Here is a 20,592-nt window from a genome sequence, read left to right as displayed (position 1 = left end):
TTTTGGATAATGCTACTGCAAAACAGATAAAAAAACTACATCTTGCTATAAACAGTAAGAAGTTATAAATATTATTTTCTCAGACTAACTAAAAGAGATAGTCTGAAATGACTTACTGAATAAAACACAGGGCGAAGATGTACTTATTTGATAGTTTCAGACATACAGATTTTTCTCTCTTTGTTTAATAGAAGGAGACCCAGAAGACACATGGGTAATTTCTAAGAAAGACCAAATCTCTATTGAAGTTAGTCTACTGAAAAATATTTAAGCATCTGAATGAAATACCAACTACTTGAAATAATTACTATAGCTAAAATAAATACAGATGATGGGAAGGGTGAAAGACAAAATGATGTACCTTAAGGGCAGTCATTCGTGAAAAATATTCTAGAGGTGGTCTGGCTAATCTATCATATGGAGGTATAAATAGGCATGATGCAAAATATAATAAATGAAGCAAACTTGAAACAAAAGTTCTTACGCAAGAGCAACAACAACCACTGGCATCTAAAAATCATATGAATAGGACTGCTTTTTATAATATAAATCCATAAAATTTATGTAACAGTACAAGCTGCCTCCTGGTGTTAGACTGGTCTGGTTTTAAACCTCAGCAACAATCTAAAATACATGCTTCTGAAATTTTCATTATGCATTGAGGTAATATAATTCTTCAAAGATTCCATTCTTCCTATGCATTTTCTATTCTCACATAGCACTGCTGTGCCAGCAGGATTACATAATTCACTATTCTTGCCTATAAACTCAATGCAAGTCTCCTTGAGGCACGAAGAGGACTTCATCTGCAAGTTCATCCCCCAGTGGAGAAGCAGTCACAGCCGAAAGCAATGAGCTTCTCAGCTCCCTTGGTATACTGGAGAGGAAAGTTTCCCAAGATTACAAATCTTGCATTGAAGTAGGGTGAAAATTTCTAAGAAACAGACATAAGACAGTGGGACCAGGAAAACATGAAAGGAGAGGGGGAAAAAGCAACGATTTACTGCAAAGGAATGATGGTTTATCCTGTCCTTATAAAAGCCATATTAACTACCCAGCAGTGCTGGGTGAAAGGACAAGTAAAAGTGCATTCAACTCAAAACAATTCAGAATGGACATAAACTGAATTCAGAACCTTATACACAGAAATTATTTCATGGAAATTCATAGTTTATTCACTCCTAATTTCTGTCTTTCACAACACTCCTGTAACACTTACCACTATGGACTGTAGATACTGCAGTCCTAAGCTGGGAATTTAAAGGGATGCATTAAGGAAGTTCAGATACAGGCCAAATGAATACATGACAGGAATGTCACTTTCATGATAAGATTTATCATAAAAATAAAGGCATGCATCCTTTAAATAAACGCCTGAGGACAAAGTTCTGAAAAAATGATCTTATATTCCTTCCTCTTAATATGTCACATTCATTACCTTATTTCCATATTTTTTTTTACATGCTCACATATACTCTGAACACAAATCTATCAATATTCGCTTTTTTATGACTATCAGCACTAACACCCATAAAGGCACCCCAGAGTTTTACAAACATTTATGAACATTCACCAGATTCCTAAGAGATATTGGCATTTTGCTATTCCCATCCTACAAAAATCCCCAGTTCACTGAGGTAGACAGAGCTGTGGCACATATATCCACTAATTCTGGCTGCCCCTTTCCCTCACATTTTTACTGTTTTCCAAACTTATTAATAAAGAGAAATCCCATTCATTGGTACTACAACCTTTTGTTCTGCCCTTCTGCATGTCAAACCCTCAGTCCTTGGATGATAACAGAAGATATAGCAAAAAATGAAGGATCACCTGGAAAGAAGCATGCCTTGTGAAAACCTTGTGCCTCTAAATGTGGAGAAGTTCTGCAGTTTAGGAAAAACTTGTCTTTCCTGAACTCAGTTATTGCCATGTCTGGGGTCACCATTTATTACCGTGGGTCTTCTGGGCAGTTAGGAGTTGGTGAAGGGAAGGAGAGATCTTGACTCCATTTCAGAAGGCTGGTTTATTATATTATGATATATATTACATTAAAAAAGACCACACTATAACTATACTACAAAGAACAGAGAGAAAGATTCATCAGAAGGTGAGACAGGAATAGCAAAGAATGAATAAGAAAATTCTGTAACTCCTAGAGAGTCCGAGAGCTGCTGCCTCCTTGATTGGCCACTAAGTAGAAACATCCCACATTGACCAGTCGAGGAAGCACCTGCTGCATTCCACAGTAGCAGATAACAAATTGTTTACAACTGAAGCTGAGGCCCTCTCAGCTTCTCAGGAGAAGAAAATCCTAGCAAAAGGATTTTCATAAAATACCACAACCACACTTGGTGTCAAAAATTCCATAGAAATGGATGGGATCACTGCCCCCAGAGCAGCAGTGCCCTAACACAGGCATTCCCACTTAGTCTTCTCTATGGCACTAAACTAGAATTTTCACTCAAATGTGAGTTTTAGGTTTAGAGTTGTAACTGACTTGTAATTTGAATGAAGATATTGTTATCTCAGAAACTGGCTCATCCTTAGAGTGGACAGAATCAAACTCAACTAAATCAGGCAGATTAGCAGCTCTCAAAGAATTCATTTTATGTAGCAGGAGGATCAAAAAGTGCAGACAAACTACTCTAATTATTTTGGCTACTTGCCCAAAAGACTCAACAGTAAAAAGTATTTCCCATACTATTACAGATAAAATCCAAGGCCATGGAGCTGACTAAAATCTTGATACCTAAAATACGAAGTATTCAGCATTAAGTTTTGAAAAATGGTTTGAAATATCTCTGAAGCTAAGGTGCAGGGAACATGACAATTAGTTGTCATGTATATACATTAATAGAAGTATCTAACTTTCCTGACATGGCATTTTGAAACAACCAAACAATGCACACATCATCTCCTAATTACCTGTCTCACAAAAGAGAAATGTTTAAATGAAATTGTGACTGTAAAAAAGATGAATCTGCCTCAGCCAAGGGATATGATGACAATTAACATCCTGCACTGTCACCTTCAAGTTTTATACTTTTCTCTGTTTGTTTCCTCCCAAAGGCTATGGCAGTGACTGAGTTTACTCTGAAGGCAAGGTTTCCACCTTTGATAACAAAGAATTCTTTAGGCTAAATGAAGTAAAGTATCAGCATAAGAGATCTTATATGAACTCAAGAAAGCACAACATAGTCATCTTTGAAAGTCAGCTACAGGACTATCATAGCCATGAAACCAGTGTTCAGAAGATGGAATTTTTCAAATCATCCAAATTCAATACCAGAACTAATAGATTCAGAAGTGGTAATGAAAAGCAGGAAAATATCTTGATTTGAGATTACTGTCTTGGATTCCAGGAAACACTAATACTTCAGACTTACCCTCATTCCTTAATATGGAAAAAAAAAAATCACAGGTATTACTATTTGACCTTTACATTAATAGAAGCAGAGAAATGGATGACAGACATGAAGGTATTTGTGTAAGATCTTCCGGGAAGCTGGTTTCCCCTTTCTGAAATCTGAGTTTTGCTACAAGAATATGAATCGACTGAAAGACTAAGGAAAATGCTGTAACTTTTTCTTATAAGAAGGGATTTTTATTGGTTACAGAACATAAAGGAATTTGTTCTCTACTCTCAAAAAAAGCCCATCCCGTTAGAGAGACATGTCAAATGAATTTCACGCTTCTCTTTAACAGATAAATGAGAACACAGAAGTTAAACAAGTAAGAATCCCAAATCCCCTTCCACCTCTCATATGCAGTCATTTTCTGCTGGGAAACAAAAAATTATTCTCTCCTGGAAGTGAATCAGAAGGCAGACCCATCAGTCAGTAGCCAGTATATGATTCAGCTCAGCTTTTCAATAAGTTAGAAAGTCCAAAAATCACCAAAAAAAGGGTTTTTGAATGAGAGGACTGCTTCCTTCTAACTCTTTTGAATTGCCTGCTAAGCACTCCTGTAAATCACGCCTGCTGCAAGAGGAGCACATCTGAGTTAAGGAAGCAGGGATTTTCGGTGGCAGCTGGCAAGCAGACACTCCCTCTATCGAGGGACAGCTTTCATTCAACTAAAAGGTAGGACAAACACCAATTCCTGTAGCTGGACACCAAAAAGAAATTAGATCAGTGATTAAAATACATAGCAATTACAACTCTCCCTTCAACCATAGGATTTTCTATAAAAAGAAAAATGTTGATTATAGATGCTTCATAAAATATGCTGATTTTTGCTTTTATTTTATAATTATACTAGCAAACATTGAATAATTGAGAAATAAACACTATTGCAAGTTGGAAAAAGACATTGCATTCAAGTCTTGGAATATGATATAAAAGGTTAAAATAGCACTAAGTATGCCACTTATGTTAAATTCAGTGCTTGAACTGCAGAATGATTTAGCTGAGCCTTCCAATGCTTTAAATATTCCTCCATGCGTTGCACACAATCAGAAAACTTTCTGCTGTAATTCACTCACACTTCCAAAGCGATATATTTTGAATAGGGGTTTTGTCCTTGTTAAACCAATTGAAAAAAATACTACTTGGCTCCCAGATTAATCATATGCTAGATTTTTACTAGCCTGATCATTTAACAAATTACTAACAATGAACATTTCCTGTGTGTTCAAAAGACTTCTGTTTAAAATGTTCCAAAGTAGCCTTGTAACACTGAGTAGCAGCAGGCAAAACCACTTGAGCTTTACAAAAAAGTGTGAGTTGCACAAAAGCAGTGAAATTTAGATTGAAAACAAATACTTAATTTTCTTTCATCTGCTTTGATGTCTGCTCTTCTTGTTTAAATACATTGGAAATGTATCTGCATGAAAATGTGTAAGAATAGAGTTACAAAAACTATCATCTTTATTTGGGGGAAGCAGCTTACCACAGCTTTGCAACTGAGGCTACATTAAAAACTGTCTCTAACTTTTTGCTCCTTTAAACAAGACTTGAACAGAGAGCTTATATAAAAGTTGGGTTTTTTTTTTTTTCTATTTCTAGGGGGAGAGAATGCTTCAGGTATTTTTCACAGTCTATACAGTAATTTTTAATGAATAAATTTTACTCCATAATACTACTTTGAACTTAGGCTTTGGTGTTCGTCTTATTTTACTTAAATTTTAAGATTTGAAACCTGTCCTTTGAAGGGAAAGGAAAATTAACTTTCAATGAATATTCCAGATGACCCTTACCATGCCAACTATTATCGCTGCAATCTATGGACACAGCTAGACTAAGCTGAAATATTTTCAAAGTACTCACCTCAATAAAGTAAAAGTCCTCTTATCAGAGAGTTACTGTGTTATACATTAATAGAGAAGGGCCCAGATTTGGCATAAGAAGCCACCAAATACAACTTATTTTGTGCCTTATCTTACAGCTCATATTTTAAACTGCAGGTATGGGCTTATCATTGCCAAACACCTTCTTCATACCTGAAATTAAATAATGCATGGTGATAACTCAAAAGAATTAGCTTGCTCAGTATTAACCAGTGTACTTCACACCTAAGCTCCTTGCAGATGATTTTTTTTTTTACTGTGTTGTATCTGTAGTGTATTTACTTAAACACATTTGACCCAGTTGTACTACAGCTTTCATTATCAGAGGTTCTCAGATGTATCTTATTCTCATGCAGGAACTTACACACCAGGACACACATCAAGCAACATGTCCCAAAACACATCTGTAAAAGCCTAAAAGCTGTCACAGCTATAGCTCTCAATTATGGTTTGTAGACTTTCTATATAGGAGGAGTGAGGACAGAATACCAATGCTGGGTTTGTTTGTTAACTTTGCAATCTAAGGAAAATCAGAATCATTAAGCTGTTTGAGTTTTGTTTCAATTAAAAAGTCCCTGGAATTTAAAATATAGGGCTTTATGAAGGCAAAAAGTCAGGGCAAAGATATTTCATATCCATGCATATGTCTGGGAGAGGAAAAGTACCTCTAGTACCAGAAGCTGATATTGGGTTCGTCCATTTTGCTGCAGAGCCTCCCATCTCTCCGTCTTCCTCCTCCAAATTTCTCTCCCTAAAGCCTCTGGCTTTAAATCTTTTGTTCTAGTTCCTCACAAATCTAATCTTCCCAATCCCAGAGTGCCAATGTGTTGCCTCTGAAAGTTCCGCTCTCCCAAACTCTTGCTTTTCCCACTCTACATCCAGTTACTTTCCAATCCTTTGGAATAGACCAGAATGTACTCGACTAGACTAATTCAGCTGGAAGGGACTTAGAATGATCATCAGGTCCCCTGCTTTATCACTTCAGATCTGAATAAAAGTCAAAGCATGTTATTAAGGGCATTGTCCATATTCCTCTTAAAAACAAACAGGTTTGGGACACTGACCATCTTTCTAGGAAGCTCATTCCAATACTTGACTAACTTAGTAAACTATGTCCTAATGTTAAGTCTGCATCTCCCCTGAAGTGCTACCATCAACCTCTCTCCCACAGAAGCTTGCGGCATCCAATTCCCACCCAAAATTATTCTTTTCCTGATCTACTTCTTCCAACTCCACACGGCACCAGAAATCTAGACACACCAAACCAAACTGGTCTTGCAGCCCATGACACTGGAATTACTCAATATTGTTCAATGTGCTCACTACTTTTCGTGTTTTCACTTCTGTATAACAAACTAAAACAACCAAAGACACTTTTAGAAAGTAATGAACTCAACTGAAGTTAGGCATGTACCTAACCTTAGTTGGGCTGATTCAGGGCTCAAGACTGAGTATTAGGATTTGTGCTTCAGAAAAGCCAATTAATAGCATTTTTTCCAGACATTTGCAGTCATACTGATAATACTAGTTTTGTAACTGCTCACAGCTCCTTTGAGGAGATCATTCAGCCAGGTCATCCCACATCCCAGCATGTTTTTAGAAACTCCTCAATTATGAGGTAGAGGATCCAAGAGATTTGCTGCAGGTAATCATGACCTGCAAAGATCTGCACACTGACTGTGAGCCCTACCCCCACACTTATCCTCACATACCATACCAACAGGAGCAGTACTAAAATCAAAGAAAGCTGGACAGCACCCCAAAGAAAATGTCCTTCCTTTATGCCTAACTTGATTTTGTCTTCACATAGCATTAAGAATTCAAAAGCACTTTTAAACACATTTTTGCATGAAAAGCAGGCATTTTTAAATGTGATATTAAAAATTTTATTTGTGCAGAAGACCTAAGCAGTTGTTACAAAGAAAAGTCCTTAATTTTAAAACAGATGTACCAGGAATCCCTAAAATCGAAGGTTCAAGCCTTTGTGGTTGGTAAAAGAGATTAGCATGGCTTACCACGAAAACTGATAATTCTGACACTTAAAAGCAGCTTGAAAGGAGAAATTATGTATTTTTGATAGTTGTGCCCTAAATTACTTTTTGACAAAAATCACAGGAGAATATCCTTAATAATATCAGATAGAGTGAGAGAGGAATGTACTAGACAATACTGTTTCTCCCAAACACAGTGCTGATTGAGCATTTTTTCCCCATAATAGACAGTTACTGAACACAATTTTTAAAGATTCAGCATATCTTCCATTGCTAGCCTAAAGGATCTCCAAAGTGTATGAAGGCATAAATGAGTCAGAACTTCAGATTTTCATTTATATTTCTATTGTGCCAGGACTTGACTCATTTACAGTGTACTACAACTTTGAGCTATGCTCTCAATTTACTTCAAGATATTATGTGAGGATATAATGAATAAAATCTTCTAATATATTTATGGAAAGGATTGGCACAGTAAAACTAACCTTATATGGAGCTATGCTTACAAATCACCAAATTAACATCACTCTATCAAATATTGTTTGGCTTTGGACATCTTTTTTACATGACAACATTTTTCATTAAAGAGATTGCTATCTGGTGTCCCTGTAATTTTTTTTTACAGCCTCTCTTCAAACTTGGTGACTTTCTGCAAGCATATGGGAAATTGCAGATCTCCAGCCTTTTCCTAGTTACACCAAGGAAGAAACAAAGGACAATGACAATGCTGGGGATAACAGAAAACATCTAGACACCAAACTAAGAATGTCTGCCTTTTGCAAAGACAAAATTTAAACCTGTACTAAGTGATACATTAGGACATAATCTTTTAAGACTCAGGCTATAAAATTAGGTAGTAATTCTGGGGAGGTAGTAATTCACAAGTACCACTGGTCACAGTTTCCTGCCCCAGCATCAAAAGATATATGGATTCTTTGATTAACAGAGGTTTTCACCCCCATAATGTATCAAAATAGGTGAAAGAAAAAAGATACTACACAGTGGATTCTTTTAACAACAGAATAAGCCAGGAAGAGCAAAACTGCAAGCCATGATCTACCCTAAGGCAGTCAGAATCAAAATGAGCATAAAGTGATTAATTTGTATTTTAGATGATAGCCTGGTGTTTATTAGGAAGTGCAGTAGGCAGTGCTTGAAGTCAATGTGCATGAAGCATTACCTTGAGTAGCACTGTCCGGTTATTTTTAGAATGGCCACCCAGATGGGTGGCATTAAGGATATTGTAATCCTCTGTAAGGCCACTCTGCAGATGGCAGTGTATGTGCAAATATAATACACAGGAATTGGCAGGTGCTCTTAATTTGGGGTCTGGATGAATAGAGATTGATAGCTTATTCTATTCTCAAAATGGGCCGTCAGTAAGAGTCAGACCCCATTTCATGGAACAGAAGAAAACAATGAGCCATTAGGTCAAGGTTTTCTAAATATAATCTATGTAACTGAAATAAGACCATTACATCCTTGTTAGTATATTAGCATTTCAGTTACCCAAGTATGAGATTCCTTTCAAAAAGCTGCAAAGGAAAAGACTGAAGTTAATTAAGCTGGTTTGCTGCTCTGGTAGAAAAAGAGTCCTGATGTTCAAAATCAAAGACATGAAAAATGCTTGACTTCCTACAACACACACATCTCTCCATTCTTGTTTTCCAGTAAGAAAAATTTTGAAATTTACTAGCCTTTGTAAATCTGAACCAGACCAGTTTGATTTCCTGCAGAATATCACATTTTAACTTAAGATGTCTCAAACTGCTAAGTAATCCAAAGTTTTCAAATATCTAGAGTGCACTGATATGATCAACTTTTTAACGTTGTAGGAAATAAATTGCAACCCAGCTCATTTTCAGGACTTCAGTTTACCTTTAACCATGTGAGGCAACAAATGTCTCTGTTTCATATACAAGGTCCAGGTTTTAAAAAAATGAAATAAAATTGTGTTCATAGCTAGAGTCAAAGACTTGAACTCAAAACATGGACTGTGGAGCATTCAAAATGATTTAGAGACCTGTTCCTCCTCTGCTTACTCTTTCAATCTAATGCTGATGGAACATGCCTATAATGCTCTTTCAATTTTCTAGAATGGAAGAAAACTAAACCAGTAAAAACATTTGATTAGTTTTAGCTATCTTAGTTAAAGCAGATCCTGAAAGAACCTGACAACTGCCACACATGGTGGAAGGAAATGTGGAGAACACAGGAAGGGGACTAAAGGACAGAGCTAGGGCAGAGAAGCTGACCTTTTCATGGCAAGCAGCCAAGTGGATGAGCTCAGCTGTGAAACTCTGGCTTTGCCCATAAAGATAACTCTCCTAATTCCACATTTACCACAGACTACTAAGTGCATATTCACACCTTGCTGTTTTGATGCAAGGTAATTCATTACATGGTGTGTGGCAGACTTAAAGCACAGAAACAGGGGGATGACAACCAGTGCTGTGATTTGGGCTTTATCCACATGTGGCTTATCATTCTGCCTTCAAATTACTTTGAATTAACAGACTACAGTAGCACATATTACACATAACATTAACCTCCAAGTGCCTGCCATTGGAAACACACATAAACCATTCCAATGATACTAATACTTTGTGAGGAAGAAAAAATTTAGGGTTACTGAGTAAGAAAGAAGTACATATCTTGCAGAAATGTAGGAGATACAATTTAGGAGATATAAAAACATGGATTTGATAAAAATGCTCTGTAACACCTGGGAAATTATTTAAAGCCATTGCTTAAAAATAAGAGACAGATGTCAGAATTGGAAGAAAGTTCTCTTGGCATTTTAGATGTTAACTTTTGCAAAAATGTCTTTTAGTGCTACAGATTTCTTGGGTTTATTCCAGTAATTTCTTAGGCCAAATATTATCTTGAAAGTTATTGAATTAGGAAGCAGAATTACATTACAAAGAAAAAGGGATGGAACACTTAAAATACAGAAAGTAACTAGAAAATGCTGCATATGCTGAAGACATTATCCCCTTTGACTTCTGTTCTTTTCTTGTTAAACAATTTTTTGTGACACAAATGACACTACTACAATTTCAACTGTGAGCCCCCTTTTCCTAAGCTAGCACTACTCACAAGAATAGTCACTGGGAAAAAAAGGGCAAGAATGATATTCGTAAGCAAGGGGTAAATCTTCTATATGCAGTCTCTCTTGTTCCTTGTAGATGACCTTTTCTGTGCTGGACTGAACACTTACACATGAAATTGCAGGCTGAGTTATTAAAGGTAACTGTAATGTTGTATCTGTGGGAATTCCTCAGAGACACCTTTGGTTTTAAATAGAAATATTAGAATACTTTTAGCACTCAGGTATGTATTAGTTTTACTCTTTACAAACACATTTTTCCTTTAAGAGAGGAGTCTGGAGGCAGGAACAGAAACCCTGTTGTGTTTGTCCCCTGTGCTGACCTAGTATGAACATATTTCTGTTCATTTCTCTTACTATAATGAGAAAGAATAATGCAAAGGATTATAAGAAATATTTTTATGATGAATATGTGAATGCTACTGGACAGTGCTGAAGATGCCTTGATATCATGGTTGGGGTGTGCTGCCAGAAGCAAACCTCTTTTCAAGATCTTGGTTCACTACACACCTTTGTCCAGCTGAAATAAGGACAATAACTTGGACATAAGGTGTTCAAAAGGTCACACAGAGAAATTGTAGTGTTAGGCTGAACCCACTAAAAGCAAAATTTCATAACAGTTATTATATCTCACAAACACATCGCTCTTCTGATTCTGGAAAAGAGCTAATGCTTCTGCTTTCATCAAAATACAATGTCTGTTGTCCTTTGCACATAAACCTTTGACAATTAAAACCAATGGAAAGTAGGGGAAAACTTCTCATATTTGTAACAAAAGCATAAAAGTGTTCAACATATAATTCCAACAAGGTGCTATTTTCATTCTATGTAGGTGCTTCATTCATTCTATGTATTGATAACAAAATATATGCCTTGCTTCCATTTTTCAATTAAGCAAGCATGAACAGACAATGCAATAATTACACATGCAATTATGCAATACCATATATAAATACCCTTACACATGGAAAATGAGAAAAACAAATGAAGATTTTTAAAAAAGGCTGTAATGAACTACGCTGCTGACAATAAAAATTATAATCTGAACAAAATTAAGGAAACCACAAGGAAAAGATTAACAAGAGATGAAAGGTACATAACTGTGACAAAGATGGATAAAAAGATAAATAGTGCAACTGTTTTACTTAGTTTTTGACACAATACCTTGTTTCTTTTTATGTGATGCCTTGTGAAAATCTTATTTTTCTCTATTTCATCACATAATTTTTAAACTTTTAGGTTAAAACTCAAAATACAATGACAAAGATCCCAACTTATGCTTTAAGATTACAAACTAAAAGCTATTTGCAGATCAGTTGAGCTGCAATTATTTATGGACTCTATTATCAGGCAAACAAAAGAAAAAACAACTGCATTCCAGCAGCAGAAAAGCCAGGCTAAATTCGCATTACTGTTAATAATGTCAACATTTCCATCCTCAGCATTAATATGAATTTTACATTTTTTCAAACTGCTAAATAAACAAAATAGATCTCTAGGTAGTATAAGAATATAACGATTTCTTTTAAGTCTACAAATAATTGACATCTGCCAATGTTGTACCACATTCTCAGGTAGAAAAAAATGTGTTTTCCCTACTAACACAGAAAGCAGTTCCATATTTTAATACTCCAAATAGTTCAAATAAATAAGTAGTATTGTTCCTCCTTGGCCACTTTCAAATGTTTTAACAGACCTTTCAACTAACTTGGCACTGTCTGCCTCTCATACCACGTCTGCCTAAAGGTCCTGCAGCCAAAGTAAACATCTTGTGTTTAACTAGCAAAAGCCAGGTTGGAAAGAGAAATTTACTAGTTGGTCATAAGTTGGAATGGCTAAATCAGTGATGGGAAAATATTTCTTGGTTGTCTGTCACCTTTTCCAGGTTGAAGGTTGCCCTCCTATCCCTTTCTCACTATAAATTCACATACGCACATACATATGTGCAACTTTTAATTTGTTTTTAGTAAAAGAAAATGAAGAACATATGAAATTTAGCCACAAAATTAACAGTCTTTCAAAGTAACATTTGGGAAATACAAGCTTTTCAAGAAAACATCCTAAAGTTTTTCCAACAAAAGCATTTTGGCAGAAGAAGTGATTTTTAAAAAGAACCCCAAAATTTAAAGCATTATTGAGATTAATTTCCATTTGTGAGGGACAGAGGGAATTTAGTTACAGGGGAAGACAGTGACATTTCTTAACAGTTCACTTCATCAACCTTATCAATTTTATCTCCATCCACATAAAAGCAATCAAATCTTGCATATAACTGCTTCTGTTGCTCTTCCAAGATATAACAGCTCACTTCTCATATTGCATTAGCAGCACTGTAAGCCACTATTTTAGATCTCCCTTAGGCTAATTGGGTAGGTTTAACTAATCCATGACAGGGTAAAAACTACGCATAGATGAATTGAAAATCAATAGATTGAACTAGGTATTTAGCTGTAGCAGCATTAAACAATTTCAACACTTTTTTTTTGTTTTTTCCTTTTTTGATCAATATCTACTTTGGCAAATCCACTGAATTAAGTCAGGCTAGTATAAAGCATCAAGTTGTAGTCAATGTCACGAGTATCAAAGCTGTGACTGGTCCTCAAACAAGGCACTCATAGTGTTTTCTGATCCTCCACATTTTCTGATGTATAACTACACCTATTTATCTAACTGCTATAGCTAGAAAAAGTTTAAAAGTATTCAGGAATCATTAGCTCGGATTTATTCTTTTAAAGGAATTCTCATCAAATTCACTTTTAAGTCCCAAAATTTGTCTTCTAAAATATCCCTGGTAGATGGCACTACTTGTCCTAACTCATATTTGGAGGTTCCTCCTGCCATAAATCAGCCCCAAAATAATGCTTCTATCCGTAGACCACCAAATATTTTTTAAAGATCAGTTAAACTGTCTTCTGGGACTCTTGATCTTCTTTATGGAGGGAAAAAAACACCATCACACTAACCAAAAAGATAATTATTTTTTGAATCATGCGAGCAGTCTGCGCAATTCTATGGGGCAGTTTGTGTTCTGTAAGCAGAACTTGTTCAGCTGAATCAGTAATTAAAAGCATAAGTCAGCTTTTGAGCTAAAGAAGGTGGCTCTTACACTATTATCTGTACTAGCCTTTTTAGGAGATAAAGACTAATACTACCTAATGTCACTTACACAAATATTTAGCTTTTCTCATTGTCTGCTGTTTAAAGCAGGTCTTTTGATACACCTACATTTCTAGAATACTCATACAAACTACATCTGTTTAAAGTGATGAAAGACAACAGCTCTGGAGTTCTTTCTGGGAATGAGGCTGTGTAGTCTTTTTTGTTGTTGTTGTTGTTGTTTTTGTTCTTTTTCTTCTTTTCTGTAAATTTATGTGAATCAGAGATTATGGATGTGGTAATTTCATATGTTATCTTGAGATACAAGGTTAAGGTAAAATCTCTCTTAACACAGAAATGTTTATGTTCTGTATAGAAGGAGATCTTTAATACTGAGGTACTCCTCATCTCTTCAGTCTTTACTGTTAGTAAAAACAGCAGTTGCTCTGATTTCCCAGAAAAAAAAGTATTTAATATATAAGTTTAACTACAACACACGTTGTCTGCTAAAGGGAAAATATCTGCTTTTCCAATGGGTGTGGAAGGATTTATCTTTCACTTTCTTTAGAATCGCTCAATCACTGAGTGAAGTTCTAGGAATGCACTGTAACAGACACCAAAGCTGTTCTCTCCAGATCCACTGCTTCACAGAATACTCCATAATTGGTTATGCATATTTGTTACAAACCTGACTATTTGCCACATACCAACTGCCATATTTTGCAGTTCAGAAGGAAGAAGTTCTGTTCAAAATCGTAAGAACACACAATAGGATTTCCAGCCTCCTCACTCATCCAGCTCCAAAGCCACTTTCCCCATAGCATCCAACAGAGAACTGCTGCGTGGAAAAGGCTCCTGCCAAATCCTAGTTTTGTGTGCTCTGGCATTTTGATGGAAATAGTTTGGTGTTAAAAAAAAATATTTTCCTTTTCCAGCCATGTTCTTTTTCCACTCTCCTTGTATTTTGCACCAGTACAACTATTTCTTTTTTCTGTAATTTGATAATTTATTTTTAGGCGACCAGAACTGGCAGTTCTACACCATCTCTTGGACACAGAAATGGTATCTATGCAGGCAGGTGCAACCAGACTCTGCTTATACCCTGGTCTGGCTGCACACAAAGCTGCATTAGCATGGATGTCCCCTTGCTAACACATGTATTGTGCTGCACCACTCTAGGTGGTCACACAGCTTCCACTAAAGGCCTATTTCACATCCACTTGGCTTCTGCAGGATTGCAAAAGTCTGGTGCCAGCTGTATAAACATGTCCAATGTGTTCAGAGGTTTAAACAGAAAAAAGCAGAATTTGCTTTGTGTAGCTGGCCAGAGGCATAAAATACCCTGAGGAGCACCTTTCTGTAAAGCTGCAGCTTCTAGAGAAAATACAAACTCTCAAGAACCCAAATGCAAGTACAACAAATCTTCATGGGGTCAGCTAGACATTAGCAATGGAAATTGTAATGCAGGACTTGTGAAGAGTTAATAAATGACAGCCAGAGGAAAAGTACAACCTGCTACCACAGACACAAATAGAAACTGGCATCTCAAATTTACTTGTGTACCTTTGGCAAGTCACAGAAAGGGTTTTATGCCCACTCTTCTGGTCAACAAAAAAGGAGCTGCTTTGGTGTCTCTCAGCAGAACTTGCCAGATGCAAGTCCAGTCATGCATCTGTCAACAGAAACATTCTGAAGGGCTTCACGTAGGTCATGTAGCTTTGGGCCTGCCAGATTTCCTTTGTTGATTCATATTTGCAGTCACAGCCTTACTTCTACTTTAGCCTTTCCTGTTTAAAGTAATTTTCTGGCTTAGAAGATACACTTCAGACTAATTTAGCAGACTACTCCGACAGAAGATCTTTGACAAAGGTAGGACTTTTGTCAATATGGACGAAGTTAGGATCCAACAGACTGTACTTACAGATGCAGGGGACCAGTCCAGACATTTGCTCTGGTGAACAGTACAGTCTGTCATTCTGCTCCCCATCATTTCCAAAGGAGATGAATGCTGTTCTGATGTATAACATACAAGTTAATTGAGCTCTATATATAAAAGCATCAATTAATATTTCTCAAAATAGAATTACAGCGTTTAAAACTACTTTGGAAAATAGGAAATTAAAGACACTTGAAAAGGTAAAGATTTTCATGCACCTAAGGGTAATGTCTAGCGAATAGTTCAAGGAATGCTCCTTCTCTGATAAGGAAACAATGCTTCTCTTTCTTTTGAATTTGCAGACAAAGATATTAAATCGAATTTTTACAAAGCTTTTCTATAGCATACCCATATCTGAGAGATATCTCTTGGATGTCAATTAGTATAAAAGTTGAATTTTTAAGTCAGGAACTAGTTGCAATCAGAGATTAGAAAAAAATAGTTAGACATTTTCCATGCAATTTCATAATATTAATGGATTCATTTTTACATGACTTTTCAAAAAGAATGTGTATTTTGTACTAAAAATGTATCATTTTTATGTATGGCCTGAAAACTGTGTTGGAATTAAATTCTGAAAATTAGGTGATACTTATTTTTTCATCTCCATATATACAAAAGATGTCTTACTGAAAAAGCACATTTTTAAACTTTGTTTGTTTTAGTCTGTTATCCATTCAGTGTGCATATAATACAGTTTATGAATATATATGCATGAATTTTTTTTTCATAGGAACACATGAGCTGTATCCAAAAGACAGAATATATAACATATCCAAACAAGCAGGAAGATGACCGGACAAGAAATTGATCGAGAGAAAAAGAAAGATATGAAAATAAAGCCACAGAAATGAGAACAGTGTTCTCGAAATACGAAACTAAGACAGTTCTTTTGGATGTGTAGGAGAGATTGTGTCTGTAGTAGCCATCTATGACAGTTTATGACGCTTAGATTCTTCCAAATCAAAACAAGTTAATATAGCTCCCTGCATGCTAAAATGGTATTGTACACCACTCCAATGCATAAGGGAAAAATAAAAGAAAAACAGGAAAACAAACAAACAAAAAAAGAGATAAAAAAGAAACTCCTGACAAACAACTGAAAGATATGATAACAAAGGAAGCTCTACTCTGTTGCATGAAACAGGATCAGGAGCAGTTTGTGAAGTAACCAGAGTAACCTACAGCTACATAAAGGCTAGGATAGAATGTTATGTCCTTGACAATATGCTTTGGGTAGAAACAGAAGCTACTGAGCAAGCTTCTTTGGCTTGTATTATGACAGTAGGAATGAATTATTGTAATGACCCAGTTTGGCTTTAGACACTGAAAATATTTAAAATTACATTTTGCTCAAGGGAGAATAAGCTGTAGACACACATCAAGATTCCAGAGAATTACTGGGAAACCTGGTAGTGATTTCCCAGATAGCTAGAAAACTCTACAGTTCCTAAGAGTTTAAATGAATTTGAAGAAAACAAGTACTGAGCAACTACAAGAAGGAACTTGAAACGATGGCATATCATAAAAATATCCATATTTGTTTCCTGCAGGAAAAAGCTTCTTTCAAGCTCACAGACACAAACAAAATAGAAGTGCCCTGAATTCCAAACCTGACCTGATGGAGTGGACAGCATTCTTGGGCTGTCACTACAGCAGGATTTCATCACCAGCCTGAGTTCCTCTGCAGCTTCTTGGAGCCAAGAAGCAGGTTTTTCATTTTGCATCTATACATATAAAACGAATGGGAAATTCAAAGCTTATTTTTATTTAGCATGTCCAGGCTAGGCCTCAAACTCAGATGATCTTCAGTTCTATTGAATAAAGAATACGGTATTTGTGACGGGACACATTGAAAATTCTGATCTTGGACAGCATGACAGAAATTATAACAAAATTAGAAAATCCAAAGCCTTCACCAAGAATAGACAGTGATTCTGTCAGAAGTTTCAGGGTTCTAGCTGAATTTTTCTATTTAAAAGCAGTGATTCTATGTCAACATGGATTGGACAAGTTGCAGCAAGAACATTTTATATAATGCAGCAGTTTCTTGCTACCTAAAGACTCTGTACTAGCCAGCTTCAAAACCATATTTCCTTTTCAGTTTTGGCCTTACTTTTCAAAAAAGGACTCACTCTTTCAAAGAAGGACTAACCTATACTGCTTGGCTCCATGGAACCCCTGCTTGATAATGCATGAGCATTATTACACCACCCACACCATGGGGAAAGGCGTAGGTAGAACACAATAGCAAGAGGAAGCATCAAATACACTGAGACAGAGAGAGCAAAGCTAAAGATATGGAAATTGGAAAAAAAAGCATAGGAAAAAAACACTGAAAAACTGAGATGAGCCTTCAGTTCTATACATATGGCTTGCATGTTTTATGTAGGAAATGTGCAATGTTCACATTTCTAGTTACAGGCTAAATGTCTTCTCCCTTTACACCCACTTCCACCAGCCCAGAGAGTCTTCAGGAGAATAAGTCCTGAAGCTCTAAAGGCAGTAAAACCACATCCCGATGTGGTATTGGAAAGAAGAAAGAGAATAGCCTGAAAGCAACACAGATTTCCTTTGTTGTTTCCTTATGGTTTGCCATTTTGCAAACTTTGGAAAGCAACTTTCAAGAGGTGACAGGCTGAGAAAAAAAATAGCAGTAATAGCAGTAAAGGGAAAGGGGGCTATTTTAAAAATGTATTATTTTAGTATTATATTCTATTATCCCCCCTCCCGCCCCACACTACAAAATTGTAACCCAACATCATGCTGAAGTCCAAAGAAATAAAACTAATCACCCTATCTTCTATTGCCTAACTGCTCTAAATAGGAACAACTATAATAGAAATGTAGTCAGCCATACAATCTTATCATCCTCCATCAATGAAGGTACTTACAACTGCATTTTAGGAAGGTTTGACTGAAATTTGGACAGCACCTGGCCTGATTTAGTCCTTTTGGGTCCTTCTGCCTACAGGCAGTGAATGCCATTCATCATCATTAGACACTAAGGGCCAGATGCAGAGAGATGCAGGCATTACAGAGCATTCAGTACTGAATAATGATACATATAATAAGTACATAAATGATGGCACAATCAGATACTTAAGAACGGATTTCTAACTGACAGCATATTGAATGTCAGAACACATCAGTCAGTCACTAGAGAAAATAATGAATTCTTATCTCCAGCCTCATCTGAGGACAGCAGCTAGTTGCACCTATAAAAGTAGCATTCAGAGGATGCCTCACCTAGGATGAGGCTATCTGGGGCACGAGCTTAAATATTGCACTGCCTAAACAGAGGCAATATTGTGAGTACTTCAAACACCTTCAAAACTTATGCCAGAATGTGTGGTGGCTAACAAGGCAGCAGTTTCTACAGGAATCAGTTTTATTGATGTGAGACAGGACTCTTTGCAATAGCCACAACTACTCAAATCCCTTTTAGTGTTATATTTTCCACTACATATATGCCTTTGGCATGCAAGATTCCTGTCATGAGGACACTAAGAAAAGCTGGAGGTCAGTATAATCGTGACAATGCTTAATCCCTGCCTAATCACAATATCCATAACGAAACCAAGTTCAGGGGAAAAAACCCTGAAAGAGCCCTAAAAATAATCAAATATGCACACATACGCAGTGTTTTAAAAATCTAATCCTCTTTCTGTACTTCCATGTTGTAATGACCAACCAGTTTCAGAAAGCATCCCATGGGATGCGACCCAAAAGATAGATTGATATTCTTAAACATAGTCCTCTACAGTTCATTCTGATATACACAGGAGGGTAACAATAACAGCCCAATCAACTCCAAACCACAGAGAATGCAGAAAGTTTTTCTAATTTTTTGTCATTTAAAATGACAATAACTGAAACTCAGAGCAAACATTCTGTGCTAGACTAAGAAAAACAAATGACAGATCTTGGGAAAACAGAATAAAAAATACAGTTTTTATGGACTTTGCCATTGTTTTTCATACTTAAAAAAATAAAAATCCACTGTTCTTCAAAAAGAGCCAGGAACATTGCAGTACCCATCTTTAAAAGGTTCTCCAAATGAAAACTTAATAAATATCCAGGATGAAGAAGGAAATAAATGCCTTTGGGAACAGACAATAAGCCTGAAGCTAGTTTAGTTGTGAGTTTCAACTTTTCCAAAGCACTAATTTCTTAGTCCTAGCATCTGTTTGGCAAGAGGATCTCAGAGGGATACAGTTACCAATAAGGAGAGAAACAAGTCTCTCAACAAGACAACAGAGATAACAAGTGATCATGCTTTAAATTACAGTACTATAAAGGACATACAAAACATTTGCATTCTTGGCTTTTTTTCCCTTGGGAAGATTTCATTTTAATTCATGGTGATTGAGTGATAGTCTACAACTTTCAATACCGGTTTTTGTAGATCAAACAGCTTTTAATAACAATACGAAATACTATGTCTTTAAAAATAAAAAGCAAAAAATTGTGAAAATAGTTTTCCTTAAAAAAACCTTAATCCCCTGAATTGTAAAAGCATAAAAGAGTTTAGCGTTAAAATGATTACCTGATGTTATAACAGGAAATATATATGATTCATCTTTAGTGTGAACTGTGAGGCTTCATCAGGATCAGGTTTTCAGGTAAAACACTGTCAAATTTTCACTAGTCCAACTCAATACCTCATATCCATGCAATAACTGCAACTTATTATACCTCATGTGCTTGCTTTTTCAAAAATATTTGTTTAAAACTGTTTTTGTTCATCCTTTAATAAAAAGTCAGTCAGAAAAAATGTTTCTACCCTAGTCCTGTACATACATCTTGCAAAGCAGCTCCAAGGCATGAATTCTTTTCATAGGTTTGGAATTTGGGACATAGGGGTACAATGTGCAAAATATCCAATCTGCCACTACCATGAAATTTTATGCAATTAGTACAAATTTCTGATTGCATTTGCACAATAAAACCTTGTTAGAGTTTGGCAGCTAAATGCCCCAAAGAGCTTATCTACACCTTCAGCGTCAAGATCTCACACGTACTTAGCTGCTTAATGGAGCACTGTCCAAAAGAAACAGACTGTGTTTCCTCTGGAAGAGGCAGTGACAGAATATAATCACATTTACTTTGTCCTCCTAGCACAAGAACAGAAACTTGAGATCCTTCCTATGTGCCTTCCAGGCATGCAGAC

The 20,592-nt window shown here is 36.2% G+C and overlaps 2 protein-coding genes across 3 annotated transcripts in view; one reads left to right on the top strand and one right to left on the bottom strand.

Moving 5' to 3' along the window:
* NT5DC1 (5'-nucleotidase domain containing 1) overlaps positions 1–20,592 on the bottom strand; it is a 128,005-nt gene that overhangs the window by 72,988 nt on the left and 34,425 nt on the right. The gene's annotated exons all lie outside the window — the stretch shown is intronic.
* Positions 11,726–20,592, top strand: part of COL10A1 (collagen type X alpha 1 chain) — a 30,414-nt gene continuing 21,547 nt past the window's right edge. The window contains exons 1-2 of one of the 2 annotated variants that reach the window (XM_038131497.1): positions 11,726–15,352; positions 16,973–17,130. The gene's annotated coding sequence lies outside the window, so the exon portion shown is untranslated. The remainder of the gene's footprint in view (positions 15,353–16,972; positions 17,131–20,592) is intronic. The other variant, XM_038131498.1, reaches the window with a different exon arrangement.

The sequence above is a fragment of the Motacilla alba genome, chromosome 3 (genome assembly GCF_015832195.1).
Source record: "Motacilla alba alba isolate MOTALB_02 chromosome 3, Motacilla_alba_V1.0_pri, whole genome shotgun sequence".
Taxonomy (NCBI): Eukaryota; Metazoa; Chordata; class Aves; order Passeriformes; family Motacillidae; genus Motacilla; species Motacilla alba.
The sequence above is the reverse complement of the archived record's forward strand: the minus strand, read 5'-3'. Positions and strand labels throughout refer to the sequence as shown.